This window comes from Aythya marila (assembly GCF_965140915.1).
Source record: "Aythya marila genome assembly, chromosome: Z".
In the NCBI taxonomy this organism is placed as follows: domain Eukaryota; kingdom Metazoa; phylum Chordata; class Aves; order Anseriformes; family Anatidae; genus Aythya; species Aythya marila.
In genome coordinates, this window is record NC_139080.1 from 63,209,688 (window position 1) to 63,229,279 (window position 19,592).

A 19,592-nucleotide genomic window follows, 5' to 3' on the forward strand; every position below is an offset into this window, starting at 1 on the left:
ATGAGAGACGTCTAAATCTGAGGATGGGAAAGCTAACAACAGTTGCAAAGAAGCTAGGGGATCAAGAAAATGACTTCTGAAATCCCCATATACTTAGCTTCCCAAATGAAAATTTGGGTTGCCCTTAACTGCATGGTTTAAACTGTACTCAGAGGTATTTATTCCCAGTATGTGGGTGTTAGTAAGTAATGCAACTCCTTGCCATAAATAACAATGAGTAATTACTAGATGCTGATGTGACATATGGAAATCAAGTCTAAGTCTAACTAGTGATGTGGTAAAATGGCACAAATCTGCTGGGTGCATGTCAAAACATTAAGCTAGAGAAGGGCAGCAAAAATGAGGTGAATAATAGAAGAACTTTTATCAAATGATCGGTGATCAACCCCAGCTGCTTTCCTACTGCTTGGCAATAGCACAAATTTAATTGTACAAAACTCTTTTTTTTTTTTTTAAACCAGTAGTACATATTCAGAATCTGATAGCACTTTAAGTAGTGGATTAGACCTTGTCTGACGATCACATGTATTCTGGGCCCAAGAAACATCTCTGTCCTACTTTCTTGTTTCAAAAGGCGTAAGAATCAGTATTTTCATATTAGTTAAAGTAATGAATCATATTGTCACTCTCAGAGACTTCTTACTCTGAAGGAAAATAGTTGTTTTCCAAAGTTCTGAAAACACATTCTTGCCATATAACTTAATAATGAACCAAGCTATATTTTCAAATAAAAGACCAAATGGAAATACTCTAGCCATTTATAATTTTTATGCAAATCATTCTATAAAAATGTTAAAGTAATCTCTAGCAAAAGACAAAGAAAACTAATGAGCAGGAGAGCTATGATTATTTCTCCTGTTCTGCATGCTATTTACATTTACTATCATTTTCATTGCTTCCCTGCACCACTTTCAGACTCCTTTGTCTTCCACTTGCTATTTGTAACTCTTTAGAAATTGATCTTGTAATGGACAAGTGCAGGCAGAGAAATCCTTCTATTCCACCTGCACACAGGCTGGCCAAGTTGAAGCCAACTCTTGTGCAGAATCTACATTAATGACTGAATCTATGCCAAACTACCGTGACTGTAACACATACTCTGCCTCTAACCATGCCAAATGAGCCACCCAGCTTCCAAACCAGTTGGCCATAGCTGTCCAGCATCAGGGTGGTAGCAGCTAAAATCTGTCTCCAACAAGGACTGCTTCTCAGATGATCCCATTTTTAAGCGATTTGCTTCTCTCACACATACTCGTGTGAAGCTTCTCTAGCTTCCTGCTTAGGCTTTGGGTTCAGACCAAGAGTTTCTCAGCCATATTCACAAGTCTAGTAATGGGCATCTCCATGTTCTCAGCCCTTCTCATCACTTCCATGCCCACACTTGCCAAACTTCCCTCAGCAGCACAAGGCTGCATATGACTGAAACTGCAGATTCATTTAGTGCTCACTTACTGATATTTGACTAGCCTTCCATCCCCTTCAGGAGCTTGAATGCCTCCATCCCTTTCAGATCTGACAGCTACAGATGTTCCAATAGAGAGAGAGGCCTTTTAAAGGAGATTGTGCTTCAAATTTCTTTTAAAATGTAGCAAGTAGAGGCAGTGCTATTCAGTTTTTATATAATAACTTTATTGCCTCATAGTTCCTCCTCACCTCATAGTTCCCCTTTGAGTTCTGTGGTGCCTTCTTACTGAGATACTGTTTGAAGTTTTGTTTTTGGTAGTCCCCTTCTCTCAGTAACCCTGCCTTCTGGTAGAAGCAAGTAGTATGGTTTCAAGCCATGTGTGTACTGTTTGCCTTAATTCTACTTCCAAACAAGAGAGAGAACTCTGCTTTAGAGGGTCTGTTGAATTTATATTATGCTATTTCATTAAAAAAAAAAAAAAAAAAAAAAAAAAAAAGTGTTAAAAAGAGAGAGAATATGTGCAAAGGGAAAGGAAGAGTTTGTATAATACATTCCATCTTCTTACCTGGGGTTCAGTGTCCTGTAATTCAGGATGAAGTTAATTCAACATGTCCAGAGCAACATTTGATCACAAGACCCCCAATAGCCTGAAGGTTACACAAAGACCATTTATCTTCTAATCTCCTGCCTCCTTGCATCTAGCCCCTAGTATTTCAAAACTTTTCTTGTGCTTGGAAAAATGCCCACACCAATCAAAATGATTGGCCTCCAGACTGTATTTCCACTGTTCCTTGGGGAAGGAATTAGATCACACTCTCTTGCTGTAGACATCCAGTTACTACCTCTGCTGACCTCAGCTGTTGTCATGATCTGTGTAATAAAATCAAAGCAATTTGTACATGAGAGAGCTTTACAGTTAGACAGAGATTAAACATACCTTTAGCGATGTCTCCAAATTAAATTTTCAGATCATAACTCTGCAGCCTCAGGCCATTCCCTAGAAAAAATACTAGGCCAAATTAAATTTTGGAATACAGTGTTCAGATTTTTTTTTTTTTTGGTAACATAAATGTTAATTCTTTTATTCTTTATGACAACTGTAAGATGCCGTAGCTTAAGCTTAAACCATGTTTCAGCACTATGTATGTGTGGCACATTATACATCAATTATCTATATAGATATATCAAGAATATCAAGACAGTTTCACAGGTTTAACAAGTGGCAAACACAACAGAAACAGGAACAGTGAAGCACTGAATAAATATTCCATCACACGAAAATATCCCTGTATAACACAAGAGAATGGTGGGCAAATGAAGTAAATGTTTATTTCTGACATGAAATAATATCTAGAATCAATGTTTAGAGAAGCCACGTGGCAAAGAGAAAGCAGTTTTGTAATCAAAGCAGATACTCATAGCAGCCTGTAATGATAATAAACTGATGATAAAAATCTAGCCAGAATGGACCGTGCTTAAGCAGAATAAACCATGCTGTAACAAAGAATGAAACTGGCATCATGGTGCTGTAGTAAATGTCCAATGGCAAACAAAAACTAGAAGGAAGAATGACAGACAGCAAATGAAATATTGAATGTCACACATTTGTTAAAAGTCGTATTTGCTTATGAAAGAAAAAAGGAAGATAAAATGAAACATCTGAGTTGTTTTTTAAATTGCTCTTTTATCTATCCTGATATAAGGGATTCAAGTCAGTATCTGTTAAAAAGCAGAAGACAGGAGCCACCTTACGTGCAATTCATACAGCTGCTTTTTAAAGCAAAAAAAAGAAAAACGTTCATTTTCTTATTAACCTTATGCATAAAGAATCTTCATTAGACTGTTAGAGACACTATTACTTTTATTGGCTTTGTGTTTACTCAAGAGAAACTAAAACTGTGTCCTGCCTAATCCTCCTGTCTGTAGTATTCTCGAACTGAATTCCTACATAGTCATCACACTTTAAAGGCAGATATTTTCAGTATGGAAGTGTAAGGGTTGTGTATGATTCTTGGTGGACAATACAAATTGCAGTTCAGAAAAATTCAGGATAACACACATAGTCCATAGGACTGGAATGAAAACTCCAGTTGCAGCAACTGCATAACAAAGAATTTTAATAAAGATTTTTACTGGTCTAAAAATGTGGTTGCTTCTTGGCACCTCAACCAATCTGCTACTTCCCTTTGTCCCCGTCTTATTTATTCTGAGGAAACTTTTTTTTCTTTATCATCAGTGTATGCTCTCTGTTTTATTTGGTTGCACTTTTAGCATATGCAACCAGCCTTAACAGCTTTCTTGGTAGCAATTTTTAAGATCCTAAATATCTCCTTTTTTCAATTTAGCCTTTTCAAACACAAAACTGACCTTTTAAGACAAATTTATTTTTTCTGTCCTTATAATCTTGACCAAAATACTATTTAGTTATGAGAGCTCTGCATCTACAGATCATTACACTTTGGGATATGTTGATTTGATCCATAACTGCTAGTAATAATTTCTGCAAGTTCTCACCTTCAGCTGTTGCTCTGACAGCCATAGTCTAGATACTATCTAAAGCAAAACAGTTCTTCATCAAGCTGATATCTATAAAAGAACAAAAGCCTCTGCAATCAGAGACAGCAAGGAAACTGTCATTATAGATATATTTAGCACAATTCTGTTTTATTGAAAGATTATGCAATGAACTGTTATTTGTATTTATGACTGTTTTGTATGTATAAATATACAGTATGTATAAGTCCTTTGATTATGTCTCCTCTTTTCTATTCTGCACCTCTCTCCAGTTACGTCAGAACTGCAACTTGGTAAAATAAAAAGTTATATCTTAAACTTTCTTGTCTTTTTTTATTGCCTGCCATTAGGAATTCAGTTCTGGTTCAACAGATGGGAAGGTACTGCCATGTCATACAGCAGTGTCAGCAACTGCATTTGCACTGTAGTATTTTGTAGTTGGGATGCTAGTCTCCTTACAATATAGGGATGTGTAACTCTAATTATGTTAATTTGCAAGTAGGAAGATCAAGCTCTCTAAGAAGGGAATATGGTGCCCTTGGGGTTTTTCTACTTCCCTCTGTAGTCACGATTTCACATTAGGTACTTTCTAATGGATATTTACAACCCGATCCAAAAAGAACAACTATTTTTCCTTCTTTGCAGCTACTTCAATTACATGATGTTAAACAATAACGAAGAGCAATTAGCTTTTAAAGAGGGGAAAAATAAACCATTTTCTGTATAGTAGTACAGCACTCTGCAGGAACCAATGCCAGTTCCCACTGATCTTTCATTGATTTTGTTTAGGGCCCTCACACTGAACTGGCCCAGCATGCCAACCTTGTGATGCTTGTAATAACAGTAATTAATCAACATTTAGCACTTACATAGCCCTTGTCATCTGTAGATCTAAAAGTGTTTTTAAAAAAAAAAAAAAAAAAGGTGCAGGAGCAAGCTTGCACAGTAGGGTGAACACAGAGGTTAGGTGAAAAAGAGTATCTCCTGACCTCTTACCTTTGGGCAGCTCTCTGTCTGGTTATTTCTATGCCACTGAATGTAAGAGTGACAAATACAGACCTGTGTTGCAAAAATCAAGTAGTTATTATGCAGAAGCTAGTGTTGATGTTGCTTTTGGGCTCACCACTTTTGGAACAGATTTATCTTGGTAGTACCCCATTGGAGTGGTTCAAAAGAGAGCCAGTGAGGGGACTAACAATGAAATTCTGTGGATAATCACAGCAATCAGTGCTGTAATGCATTGTATGGCTGTCTTCTTTAGCAGTGTTTGTACATCCTTCACTTCTAATATTGTTCAGTTGACATAGCTAAGCCTACCTGTCTCCACGGGTAATATCCAGCCTCCTAATAACAACAGCCTATGCTTTTTGTATAATTCACTGTAATGGTAATGGAAAAGTTTTTATTACTTCTTAAATGGCTTCCCAGTCTTTCAGATTCCTTTGTAATAATAGTCCTTGGAGCTAAGTCAGTTTTTTCTGAGGGAAACTCATCTCTACTGCTGGGTAGAAGAAAGCAACCAAGTCATGAAAATGCCATCAAAAACTTCTCCAAGGGAAAAAAATAAATACCTTAGACTCTTCGAGAACATTCAGCATCTTACTCAAGTCTTACTCTGCACTGTAACCAAACACAGAGAATTCTGAAGTTTTCATCCTAAATCATGACACAATAAATTATGGTAAGTATATCTTGTCAATTATTCACATAAAAAGCATTGATGAATTTCAGGATCTGTTTTCAAATATTTCATAAGCAACATATGAACTACAATTAGATGAATATATTATTCATTATGATTTGTTTGATTGTCTTAGTAAAGCCGTTAACTACACATTTAAACTTAATAACAAAAATGAAATGATTTACTGACTTTGTTCTCTGTTACAACTGGTTATCTACAATGCTTCTGTATGGTTCATAGAAAATGACAACTCCGCAATTTTTTTTGTCTTGGTCTTCATTTTTCTTTCTGAGTTCACAGAAGAAAGGAAAATATCAATAATTATTTCCTCTGTTATGATAAATGTAGATGACTTTCATAGCAAAAGGTTTTTCTTAATCAAACTTGCAAGTCTAGCAATTAGATGTATGCATGAAGAAAAAAGAAAGGAAACTCTAAAAGAGCACTATAGCCTTTCATTGTGGCTATTTCAGAAGCCATAGTGTACAGTTCCCTCACATATGAGGACAGATTCTTAAGTCTGGCTTAACTAGTCTTCATCTGGGATTTAAGATAGGGAAACAAACCTAACAATTTTCACAGAATCACAGAATCATCTAGGTTGGCAGAGACCTCTTTCATCATATTCAGGAGCAAGCTGGAAGCTATTTTGGTCTGTTAGTTACTCACAGCATGATCTAATGGGAAAATTAGTTAAAAGTGCTCCAAAAATTTTCAAAATATATTTCTATTCTGCATAGCACAGTAGCAAGAGGTCTTTTAAACCAACATTAACTTACCTGATGCTTTTAGCATACCATATTTGTTTCAACAGAGAATAGTGAAGAGGTAAATGATGAGAATAAAATAAAATAAAATAAAATAAAATAAAATAAAATAAAATAAAATAAAATAAAATAAAATAAAATAAAATAAAATAAAATAAAATAAAATAAAATAAAATAAAGAAGAAAAAAATGACCAAAAAGTTGTCTTTATGTTAGTTTGTTTATTACCTGCCCAGAAGGCAATAAGAGCTTGTTTTCTTAGAACAACCTGTAAAATGCCAGGACGCATAAGAAGTCAAAACTTTTCCCTGCCCTGCCACTGACTCCTTCACAGGAACATGGATGCTGGCACTGAAAGTTGTTTCACTGAAGTGGGTGATATGCCATCATGGAAAAATAGAGTTCATGTACAAAGTAGGGTAACTCAGCGTTTACTCTACTTGTTCCCCCACTTGGGGTTTTGTAAGAGATTTTATTGTTCTTTTCCTCATTAAGAGAAAAATAAATCATCATTTGTAACTGCAAGTCCATTTTGACACCTCTGTATTTGCTTACTGTTTCAGACACTATATAGGAGACAGCTGGTGACAGGTAGAGTAGTACTAGCTTTGTGGACTGAAGAAAGAGCTTCACATTTTACAAAGAGAAACCACTGTTTAATATTCTGCTCCAGCGCTTAAACTGCTGTTAGCTACAGGGAGTCACTATTAACAGTTTTCACACTTGGAAGAAAGTGCTTTAGATTACAAAGATTTTATTTTTTTTTTCAGCTTTGCTACAGTTGGCACAAAATAATTATAGAGTTTCTATATTTCCATTTTTCTTTTGTGAAAATGAAAGAGAGAAGAACATTCATGAAAATGCACAATCCTGCTGAGCTACTTCTGAGAACATTGGGAGGAAGAGGGCAAGGTGTAATAGCTGCTGTAGTGGGTTGATATTCATAAGTGGATAAAAGAAAGAAAAAGTTAATACCAGAATTTCCAAAATAGTTTGCATGAAGATGAATACTTCTTTACGGTTACAGAAAATAAACGATATGTAAACTTTTGAAAATTTGCTCATTACCAAAGCTGTTCAAATTAAAATACTTTACACTTATGAATGAAAGTTTCTTTGTGTAATTCTGCATTCAACCTTCTAATGTTTCACTGCATTGTCCAACAATTAGTCTATTTATTCTGATGACACTAACGAATAATTTAAGCCAGCTTTTTTTTTTTTCTTTTTCTTTTTTTTTTTTTTTTTCACCACACAAATGAGGACCTAAAAAACATATGTAAGTGCTCATAATTGGAGGTGGTCTCACCTGGAGAAGATTTTTTTTTTTCCTGTTCCCCTTAGTTTTCTAACATAGTATCATTCATTTTAATATTTCTTGACCAACCCCATTAACCTAGGCATACTTACCTGCTTTTTGTAGCAGTGAAATGAACAGCTGTATTTTAGGGATCAATGAAAGACAAAACTCAAAACTCAGGGCAGGCAAAACAATTAAATGTTCAGATCTCATGAGCCTGCAAAATAATGTGAGGAAACTTAATTGAAAATGTTCTTTGAAGCCTTTGGGATTTCAAATAAAATTAACTGGTTTATGTTTCAGTTGAAGCTTGAGAACAAATTAAACTTTGCCCTTTTGTATTTTATATTAAATATTTCACATCTTGGTCAAAAATATCTCCTTTTCATCTGAAAATTTGATAACATCTGTTTTGGTGGAATGGTGTCAATACAGTTCTTGAAACTATGCACACAGTTGTTACAAAGAATAGATTACAGATTTTTGAACTCAGGATGAAATTAAAGCAAAAATCTTATTATTATTATTAGTCAAAGATGTATAAGAAGAAGTTCTTCCATATGGTGGAAACCATTGTGACTCGAAGAAAAGCTGAGGAGTTGATACCAAGCCAAGATCTTGGATCCATGATATAAAACAATATGTTATTTCAAGTAAGCACTAAGCATGAGAAGAAATGTACTCAAAAAACTGCCTCTTCAATTAATTCTTCAGGTTGATTTAAAGTAAAAACTTCTTTAATTCTTAGTTATCTTTATTATTTATCAATATCTCTGTTATGTGAATCTGGGAAAGGCCTACTCGTCAAAGCCATTACAATATATTCTGCCCACACAGGAAATATCTAATTAAATGGATGCCTTGTTGAGCTATGGTCTTGGATTTGTTTCATATTCAAAAACATGTTTAAAATATGACAGAACTGTCGGAGAGTGATGTTTCAACTCTTCCTTTATTTCAGTTTTTTTATTGAACTTTATTAATTGCTTCCATTTCCACAAGCCTACATTCCCAAAGTCAAGTCAATATTCCCGGTATCTTCCTGCCCATTTGACAGAAATTTTCCTGCTGAAAGTCCTGGTCTGAAGGCCAGATATGAAAAAATTAAAGCATTAGTTTTAAATAATCCTAAAATGAATCCCGTGTAGATTCTTCTTACTAGGTAAGAATAGCCAATATGCATAAGCACATCATGTGAAATACCAGTAATAACTGTTATTTGTATAAAATATATTAGAGATATTTAGTAGAAAACACATGGTAAAAACATTTGAGAAAGACTCTTCCAAACAACTATGCCATCTGTAATATCTGCATTTAGAATCAGGTTAGGTTTCCTACATATCTGGGTTTGTGAGATGAGGCATACTGAAGGGAGTTTGCCAGCTGTCTGAAGAAGATGCATGAATAACCTGCCTCTAAGGACACTCCATATGTCTCTCCTCCTTTTCTCCAGGCTGAACAAGCCCAGCTCCCTCAGCTGCTCCTCATAAGACTTGTTCTCCAGACCCCTCACCAGCTTTGTTGTCCTTCTTTGGACTCGCTCGAGCACCTCCATGTCCTTCCTGTAGTGAGGGGCCAAAAACTGAACACAGTACTCGAGGTGAGGCCTCACAAGAGCTGAGTACAGGGGGACAATCACTTCCCTAGCCTTGCTGGCCACACTGCTTCTTATACAAGCCAGGATGCTGTTGGCCTTCTTGGCCACCTGAGCACACTGCTGGCTCATATTCAGCCGACTATCCACCAATACTCCCGGGTACTTCTCTGTCTGGCATGTTTCTAACCACTCATCTCTCAGCCTGTAGCTGTGCTTGGGGTTATTGCATCCCAGGTGCAGGACCCGGCACTTGGCCTTGTTGAACTTCTTACAGTTGGCCTCAGTCCATCGGTACAGCCTATCCAGATCCTCCTGCAGAGCCTTCCTGCCCTTGAGCAGATCGACAAACGTACCTAACTTGGTACTAATTTGGTCATCTGCAAACTTACTGAGGGTGCACTCAATCCCCTCATCCAGATCATCGATAAAGATATTAAAGGGAACTGGCCCTAGTACTGAGCCCTGGGGGACTCCACTAGTGACCAGCCTCCAGCTGGATTTAACTCCATTCACCACAACTCTTTGGGCCTGGTTACCCAGCCAGTTTCTAATCCAACAAAGCATACGCCAGTCCAAGCCAAGAGCAGCCAGTTTCTTGAGGAGAATGCTGTGGGAGACGGTATCGAAAGCCTTGCTGAAGTCAAGGTAGACCACATCCACAGCCTTTCCCTCGTCCACCCAGCGCGTCACTTTGTCATAGAAGGAGATCAGGTTCGTCAAGCAGGACCTGCCTTTCATAAACCCATGCTGACTGGGCCTGATCGCCTGCTTGCCCTGCAAGTGCTGCGCGATGACTCTCAGGAGGATCTGCTCCATGAGCTTTCCTGGCACTGAGGTCAAACTAACAGGCCTATAGTTTCCTGGGTCTACCTTCTGGCCCTTCTTGTAGATGGGCATCACATTTGCTAGCCGCCAGTCGACTGGGACCTCTCCTGAGAGCCAGGACTGCTGATTAATGATGGAAAGTGGCTTGGCCAGTTCTTGCACCGGTTCTCTCAGTACTTTCGGGTGGACCCCATATGGCCCCATCAACTTGTGTACATCTAAGTGCTGTAGCAGGTCGCCAGCCATTTCCTCATGGATTGTGAGGACCACATCCTGCTCCCCATCCCCTTCCACCAGTTTAGGGTACTGGGTATCCAGAGAACAACTGGTTTTGCTGCTAAAGACTGAGGCAAAGAAGGCATTAAGCACCTCAGCCTTCTCCTCATCACTCATCACTAAGTTTCCCCCCGCATCAAGCAAAGGATGGAGATTCTCCTTAGTCCTCCTTTTCATGCTGATGTGTTTATGAAAACATTTTCTGTTGTCTTTAAAAGCAATAGCTAGATTGAGCTCCAGATGAGCTTTGGCCTTTCTAATTTTGTCCCTACACATCCTTACAACATCCTTGTAATCCTTCTGAGTGGCCTGACCTCTTTTCCAAAGATCATAAACCCTCTTTTTTTTCCTAAACTCTTGCTACAACTCTCTGTTCAGCCAGGCCGGTATTCTTCCATGCAGGCTCATCTTCAGGCGCATGGGGACAGACCGCTCCAGAGACAAGTAGCAAGGACAAATGTTTTGAAAATCTGGAAAAAAACTTTCAGACTTGTCCAGGTTTTTGTTTTTGTTGTTGTTTGCTTGTTTATATTGACATAAATTCCTTAATCTTCCAAAGCCATCTTAGTCTCAGCTACATCTACGAGGTTCTACAACTTTGCATAGTAGCATCCCTTACTCAACACTTGGTGAGTAGTTTGTCTGGGAACTGCAGATTTTGGACCAGATTGCTGTCAGAGCTGTAGACAATAAGGTGTCATTGATATATTCATGTCAAACCTCAGTCCTAGGAAAAAAAGTTTAATTTAAAGTAATTCGGCATCTGAACCTGATGATTTGTAGTCATCAAAGACAAAAGATTAAAAGAAAGATTACAGAACTACTCAGTCCTATTTGAGGTATCCAGAGTCACTTTTTAAATTATAGCAAAAATAGAATATGCCTGTTGAGTCCTAGAGGGAACTGTAGATTAACTGAAAAGGAAGACCTGGAGGATGTGTTGATATAAATGTCATTGTGCTTATTAGAGGATAGGGATACTCTCCCTTACTAGCAGGGAGAGTAAAAAAGAGAAAAGAATCTATTGATGGCTTTCTGGCATTTTGAGAACCAGAAAGGACATACATACAGGAAAGAAAAATATTTGTTTTGAAATTATGTAAATCTGAGACATTTCTAATAGAGATAAAAAAGTGAGTGAGGTTCAGGCAGTTCTTTGTGTTTATGAGCTATTTTATCTCTTTTATAAATATATATATCATTGTTTGTTTTATATCTTGTTGAAGTCTCATTTCCTCTTTTGTATGCAACTGTAGTCTACTGAATACAAATGAAACAGGAAATTACAAAAGGAAAATTAATATCCACATTCAGCTTCCAGTAGCACTACTCCCACTGCTTCTGTAACACCAAGATTGGCAAAGAATTAAAGAGGATTAATGATCCTTGCAGCTGCATCCCATTCAGTAAAGAACTGCTAACTATGCAATACTGCAATTTTGCATTTATTGTTTTTTTACAATATTCCTTTAATATGGTCCATGTTTTCTCCTTTCCTATCCCCCAACTGGTGTTCAGCTTAAATATATGAGACAGTTGTTGGGGCCCATCCCTATTCTAACAAGCATTGTTCTCCCCTCTACTGCAGATACTGTAAAACTGAAACTGCTTGCAGGGTAAGACCTGCTTTCATGATTGTCATTACATCATGGTGAGATAGTCACCAATTGTGTTTCAGCCTAGGCAGGATGGTTTTCCACTTTTTTTTTTTTTTTTTTTTTTTTTTTTTTATGGGATCCTTTAATTGAAATCCCATCACAATTTTTGCTTTCTGAGAAGATATAAATCATGTCTCTATTTCAGGAAGCTTCGAGTCTCATTTGTACATTTTGTGCTAGAAAGAAAATTATGCAAAATGTGGAACTCGTCAGACACAGGCTTTACTGTGGAGAACAACTGAGACCTGCAAATGAGCTTTGGTTCTCTGTTTCTCAATGTTGTAATGGTGAAGAATTAAGCATTTACCTTAAAGCACCCAATCTGAAATCTTCACAGACTGCAAGTAGCATGATAAGAGAATTTCATATTTGAAAAAGTGGTACAAGGATTGAAAAATATTCTCAAAGTTAATGGACAAAATTAATGGACTGTCTTCATGCTTTTCCTTCTTAGTGTGAGGACAATGTGCTTAGGAAATAGTGACAGTCAAGAAAGAATATAGAATCATAACAGCCTTATGAGATTTCTGAATATTTTGATACACTTTTATAAGAGATTCAAGTTCTTAATTAATGTATATACAAGCGATAAAAAATCTTCAGTTTTCCACATCACTGCAGGTAAGAAAGAGTACACAGAGAACTTGAACATTCTAACTGAAACATATTCAAGATTAACTGCATGGACAATATATATCTCCAGGTCCTGTACTGCTGCCAGACATAAATTCAGAGTCTTCTGCAGATAATACCTGCAATGTACTTGAAGAATAATATTTAGTAACTAGATTTCTACTTTATTATTATTATTATTTCTACAGTATCGTGAATGAAAAATTAACCACACTCTGCTAAACAGAAGAAAAATCTGAGTAGCCTTGTCTCCTGTCTCCATTACCAAGCATGTGGCCATTAGCAATTAAGGTAAATACAAGTGACTGTAATTTGATCTTTCATTACAAAACCTCCATCTCCTCTCACCTTCCTTTCAGGTACCTGCAGAGAACAATAAGGTCTCCCATGAGACTCCTCTTCTCCAGACTAAACAACCCCAGTTCCCTCAGTCACTCCTCACAGAACTTAAGTTCCAGGCTCTTCATCAGCTTCGTAGCCCTTCTCTGGACACACTCCAGGGCCTCAATGTCCTTCTTGTAGCTAGGGACCCAAAACTGAACACAGTACTTGAGGTGTGGCCTCACCAGAGCCGAGTACAGGGGGACAACCACCTCCCTGCTCCTGCTGGCTACAGTGTTCCTGATACAAGCCAGGATGCTCTTGGCCATCCTGGCCAGCTGGCAAAGGATGCTCTTGGCCATCCCTGACAGCTCATATTCAGATGTGCATTGACCAACACCCCCAGATGTTTTTCCTCAGCACAGCTTTCCAGCCACTCTGCCCCAAGCCTATAGCATTGCATGGGGTTGTTGTGGCCAAAGTGCAGGACCCAGCACTTAGCCATGTTGAACCTCATCCCATTGGCCTCTGCCCATCAAACTATCCTGTCCAGGTCCCTCTGCAGTGCCTTCCTACCCTCCACCAGATTGACACTTCCTCTTGGATTTGTCCAAGTCATCCATTTTAGATGACTTGGTGTCATCTGCAAGCTTACTGAGGGTGCACTCCATTCCCCTGTCTAAATCACCAAGGAAGATGTTAAAGGGGATAGACACCAACACCAATTTAACATTTAACAATTTAACATATTTCTTTAATTATTTCTGATTATCCAAAAATATGTAATAATTTAGAATAAAAACTCTTAAGACATCTCAAATGGAAAATATTTCCAACATTGATCACTTTTGTTAACGAGCCATTTTTAACAGAAATATCTATCCATTGTCCCTTTGTACTCGTTAATTTGATATTAAAAAAAAAAAAAATCACCAACACAGGAAAAAAAGTAAATAAAGTCAGTGATACAAGACTTGTTGTATTGCCATAAGGCCAAGGGAGGTGACCTTGTGATCCTTACCCTCTCCTCAGCCCTGGTGAGGCCACACCTGGAATTGTGTCCAGTTCTGAACTCCCCAGCACAGGAGGGACATGGAGCTACAGCAGCAAGTCCAGAGGAGAGTTACTAGGTGATCAGAGGATTGGAGCACATGTCATACGAGGACAGGCTGAGAGAGCTGGACCATTTTAGCTTGGACAAGAGAAGACTGAGGGGAGATCTCATCAATGTGTATAAATATCTGAGGGGAAGCTGCTGAAAGGATGGAGCTGGTCACTTTTCAGTCGTGCCTAACGACAAGATAAGAGGCAATAGGCACAAACTGAAGCACAGAATGTTTAGGCCCAAGATTAGGAGGCACTTTACTGTGAGGGTGACAGAACACTGGCACAGGCTGCCCAGAGAGGTTGTGGAGTCTCCTTCTCTGGAGATATTCAAAAACCACCTGGCTGTCATCCTGTGTAATGTGCTCTAGGCGATCCTGCTCAGCAGGGGGGTTGGACTAAGTGATCTTCAGAGATCTCTTCCAGCCTCGGTCATTCTGTGCTTCTGTGACTTTTGGTGTGTAACACATACAATTGAGACCTAGAAGCAGCAAGATCTAGCACTAGCCAAATTCTGGTGCCAGATTCTACTAAAGTGATACTGTGACTTGGCAGGTCGATGTTGATGGAATAAACGTCAGGCGTGGTTTTGGTTTCTTGGAGTTTAAGGTTATAAGCAGTGTAAGCAAACAAGGTACAGATATCTAAATAGGTTGAAAAAGTCATTCAGACTAAAGCAAGCTTGATGTCAGAATTTATGCCCTTACTACAATTTATTATTATTGTCATTGTTACTGACATTGATACAGGTATTATTTATTTTTTTAGTCATTACTGAACTAGACCTCCAAGTGGTATTGAGATTAGTGTCTCTGAGATACGATGAAAATGCAAACTGTAATAAAATTGGTACCTGATGGAGCGGTAGAATTCATTTTAAGGATTAAATTGTTGTATAGGAGAAACAAAATTATTAAAGATAGCATGAATGGGTTAGAAAGAAGTGCTGTTGTGTTGGTGTCCATTAGCTCCTTCATCCCCAGCGCAACTGTAATCTGATGAAAAGCCTTAGCTGCAGCACTGTACTTCTGGACCCCTCTGTTATCTTGGCATATCTCTAAGCAAAAGATGAAAACAAACTTGAAACCTTAAAAAAACTACAAGAGAGTATGTTAAAAGTGCATACTGGCTTTTTCATGTCACCTAACCAGACTGTTAACTCTATGCAAGGTTTTCAGGCTAAAGTAGCTTTGGAGGGGCTATAGCATATGTTAGCAAGCTACTGCTTTTGACTGGAGTGTTTGACAAGAGTGTTTGGCAGACTTCTCAAGCCAACAGGGACGAGGGGAATGTTCAGTGCATAGCTGCAGAGTATGATGCCAACCTAAATTTTGGGGTTCATACAAGCAGAGACCAACCACATGTTTACTTGTAAGCTGGTGGTGGCTAGAGTATATGAGTAAGGTAAGTTTGTGTAAAAGCAAGGATGGTGTTCAGGATACATAAAAAAAAAATGTGAAGACTGCTGAAATAAATAATTAAAAGGTGCAGCAAGACACAGCAGAAGGCAGGGACCAACTCAGTGCCTAAGCATCACCTTGAGTGAGGTCAGGAGGGGTCACAATGCTGGCTTCAGAATACAGATATGGCTACAACTCTGTAGACAACACAGAGCAAATAATTAGAGTAACAACAAGCTCACTGAGGTGCTGCCAGGTAAACTTAATGGCTTAAGTTTAAGGAATTCCACAATGAATTTCTGACAACTTGTGGGAAAAAAGAGAGAAACTTTTAAATTGCTAAAACTTTTATTATATTTCCTTGGGTTCCTCGGGTTTTCTTGGGTGTCACAAAACCCATGAGGGCTTCTTTAGCCAGTTTGAAGATTTGTGCATAATATCAGTGAATTACATTAGTTCCCATTAAAAGGTTAATTTATTTTCTGCTCAGAATACCTCACTGCACGTTGATGGAATGTGCATTGTGCATTGATGAATACCAACACTGCACATTGATGGCAATTCCCATACAAACACGACACCCCATGTACCCTATAAAGGATTTTTGTTTTTCTTTTTGTTTTGTACTCTTCACTCTGCTCCTAATAACCAAGTCATTAGTCTCAGAGGAAAACAGCATGGAACTGAACAAGAGCTGGGCAATCCAAACAGAAAAAGTAGCCAAAAAATCAATTTAACCGTATAAAATCATCCTTAAAGACAAAATATGCACAATATGTATGTAAGTCAAAATAGGCTGACAGATGCACAATGTTACTCTTAATTTTATTATTTGGCAGCTGTGTTCAGTTGGAGTAACAGGCATTTTAATTTTATGAATGTAATTGGCATCACAGAGATGGGCTTGTGATATGAGTAAGTCTCCCTCAGGAATCAGGAGATTAGACAGAGTTCAGTGTACTTATTGTAGTACCAAAATCCTTGGCAAAACTATACAAAATCTTGGCTTTATTACAAGAGAGACAGAATATAAAATAAGTAACTTCTTGCAGAATTTAAAACACTTCTGAAATGCATTACTAGTGCCACATACTATAATACTAATTATCATACATCTACTAAGAATATTTCTTTGTAACAGATTATGAGAAATAAGTAAAACTTCTGACATGTTACCTGTTAGTAAGAAACCATGGTAAGATAGAGGCATCATTGCTTGCTGTTCTGCTGAAACACTGGGGGAAAAAAAAAAAAAACAGTCTCAGAATGTTTACATTTTATAATGTATTATAAAGAAAATAAACCTATATGCTTTTTAGAAGGTTTGAGTTACTCTGAACATTCTAAATGTAATCTGAATTCTCAATAGGCCCTATTTCACACAACTTGTTTCCTAATCTACAGGAAAACTGGAACGTGTTTTCTTTTGGAGTGGAGTCAATGCAAAACTACACTGAAGGGAAGACAAAAGGTGTGCATTATAAGTTACTAGGAAAGAAGTTCTAAACAAACTGTTGGTTCAATGTGGTTCATTTCTAGGGCAGAACAATCAGAGATAAAGGAGCTAATTAGATCTGGGAGATATTTAAAGACATTTTTCTTAGGGCACAAGAGCTCTTGGTCCAACTTGCAAGAAGTTGGGCAACGGAGGGAAGAGACTATCTTGGCAAATTCAAGACCTCGTAGCCAAACTAAAATATAAAAACAAAATGGATAGGCAGTGGAGGCAGGGAAAAATGTTCTGGGGAGATTATAGGGGTATGGCCCAGGAGTGAAGGGAGGGGACCAGGAAAGCCAAAGCACAGATGCAGCTGACCTTGTCTAAAGATGTAAAAAATAATTAGAAGGGTTTCTTCAAGTACATAGGACATCAAAGGATGATAATAGAAACTGTACCCCTGCCCCACCCCAATGAGCAAAACAGAAGACCTGGCTACAACCAACATGGAGAAGGCTGAGATACTCAACAAGTTTTTTGCCTCAGTCTTCACCAGCAATGGACCCATTTCACAGAATCAGAAGAAAGGGACTGGGAGGGTGAGGTAATACACACTACAGGAGAAGATTAGGTTGGAGACCACCTAAGGAACCTGAATGTGCACAAGGCCATGGGGCCCAATAAAATGCATCTGAGGGTCCTGAGAGAAATGGTGGATAAAGTTGCTAAGCCAGTATACATAGTCTTTGAAAAGTTGTGGCAGTCCAGTGAAGCTTCTAGAGACTGGAAAAGTGAAAACATAAAATAGATTTTTAAAAAGGAAAAAAAGGAAACCCAGAGAACTATAGGCCACTCAGTCTCACGTCTCTGCCTGGCAAGATCATTGAGCTGATCATCCTGGAAGGCATCCACATAAGGCAATTGGAAAACAAAGAGGTTGTTTGTGACAGGCAGCATGGCTCTACTGAGGGCAAATCATGCCTGACTAACTTGGTAGCCTTCTACAATGGGGCTACAGCACTGGTAGATAGGGGCAGAGCAATTGGTATCATCTATCCCAACTTGTGCAAAGCACTAAAATGGAGAGACATGGACATGACATTTGGAGCATGCAGTGGGTAAGGAAGTGGCTGGATACTTGCATTCAAAGATTTGCAGTCAATAGCTTAATGTCCAGATGGATACCAGTAATGAGAGCTCTCCTTCATTCTTCACCACCAACCTTCACTCAGGGGCTAGCACTGCTACCAGTGCTATTAACATCTGTTATTGATGTGGGCAGTGGGATTGAGAGCACCCTCAGCAAGCTGGCAGTCAACCCAAGCTTAGTGATGAGGTTGACGTGCAGGAAGGAAGGGATGCAGGAGGAGGGGGACCTTGAGAGGCTTGAGATGTGGGCCTGTGCGAAACTCATGAAGTCCAGCAAAGCCAAGTGAAAAGTCCTGCACCTGGGCTGGGGAAATCCCAAAAATGAAGGCAGGCTGGGGCATGAGAGCAGTCTACAGAGCAGGACTTGGGAGTGTTGTTGGATAAAAAACTGAAGATGAGTCAGCAATGTGTTCTTGCAGCCCAGGAAGCTAATCGTATCCTGGCCTGCATCCAAAGAAGTGTGGCCATCAGGCTGAGGGAGGTGAAGAGCAACTTTTTATTTGGGCAGAAAATGATAGGACAAGGGGTAATGGATTTAAACTAAAAGAGGGGAGATTTAGACTAGGTACTTTGAAAAAGCTCTTTACTGAGAGGGTTGTAAGGCAGTGGAACAGGTTGTCCAGAGAACCTGTGGATGTCCCATCCCTGGAAGTGTTCAAGGCCAGGTTGGATGGGGTTTTGAGCAACCTGGTCTAGTAGAAGGCATCCTGGCCAATGGCAGAGGGATTGGAACTAGATGGTTTATAAAGTCCCTTCCAAGTAAAATTGTTGTATGGTTCTCCAATTCTAGGATTCTGTGACTGATTCTATGATTCTATATTCCTGAAATGGTTAGTACCATTTTATGGTAGCTCTGAAATCAGAACTCAAGGAAAGTGGATGAAATTCAAAACTTTTTTTTTTTTTTTTTTTCTGAGTTATAATATTCATTCTGAATCTACAATATGCTTTAAGTGAATAACTTCATTTAGACTGCACTGCATTTCCTGATACTATGTGGCAGTGACCCAAAGCAGTCCAGTAGTCCGATTTTTGGAAGTTAAAACTACCACATTTCCACTACATGTGAGAACTTATAATTTCTCACTGCCATCAAATCCAGTTGTTTCTGTGTTTAATAACACAGAATGTTTAATAACACAGAATCTGTGTTTAATAACACAGCCTCTTAATAGGATAGTGATAAATAATAATACACATGAGGAGTCATTAATGTGTCACTGTGCAGTTTGTGCAAGTACCATTTGTTGAGGATGAAATTTGTCTCTAAGAGTTAGCACAGGGGCATATTTAATATGCACAATGAGTTCTCATATTACACATACCCTCTGTGCCATCTCTTTGCCCAGAGGTGAATTTAATTTGCATTACTATCCTGGAATACAAAAGCTTACTTTCCAGAGCTCATGTTCTAGGCACACAAATGAAAAGTGTTCAAAACCACTGGTAAGTAATGTAGAAGTCAAAAAAAAAAAGTGCATTTTTATTGTTCATAACTATGGATTAAGGTACTATAGT

General features: G+C 38.4%; 1 long non-coding RNA gene across 3 annotated transcripts in view; it reads right to left on the reverse strand.

Moving 5' to 3' along the window:
- The window catches only part of LOC309890423, a 57,032-nt gene that overhangs the window by 25,596 nt on the left and 11,844 nt on the right, over nt 1–19,592 (reverse strand). For 2 of the 3 annotated variants that reach the window (XR_014319418.1, XR_014319419.1), the window contains exons 2-3: nt 16,664–16,722; nt 2,343–2,402 (exon numbers count right to left, since the gene is read on the reverse strand). This is a non-coding gene — a long non-coding RNA (uncharacterized lncRNA). Of the gene's footprint in view, nt 1–2,342; nt 2,403–5,490; nt 5,576–16,663; nt 16,723–19,592 lie in introns of all 3 variants that reach the window. The other variant, XR_014319420.1, reaches the window with a different exon arrangement.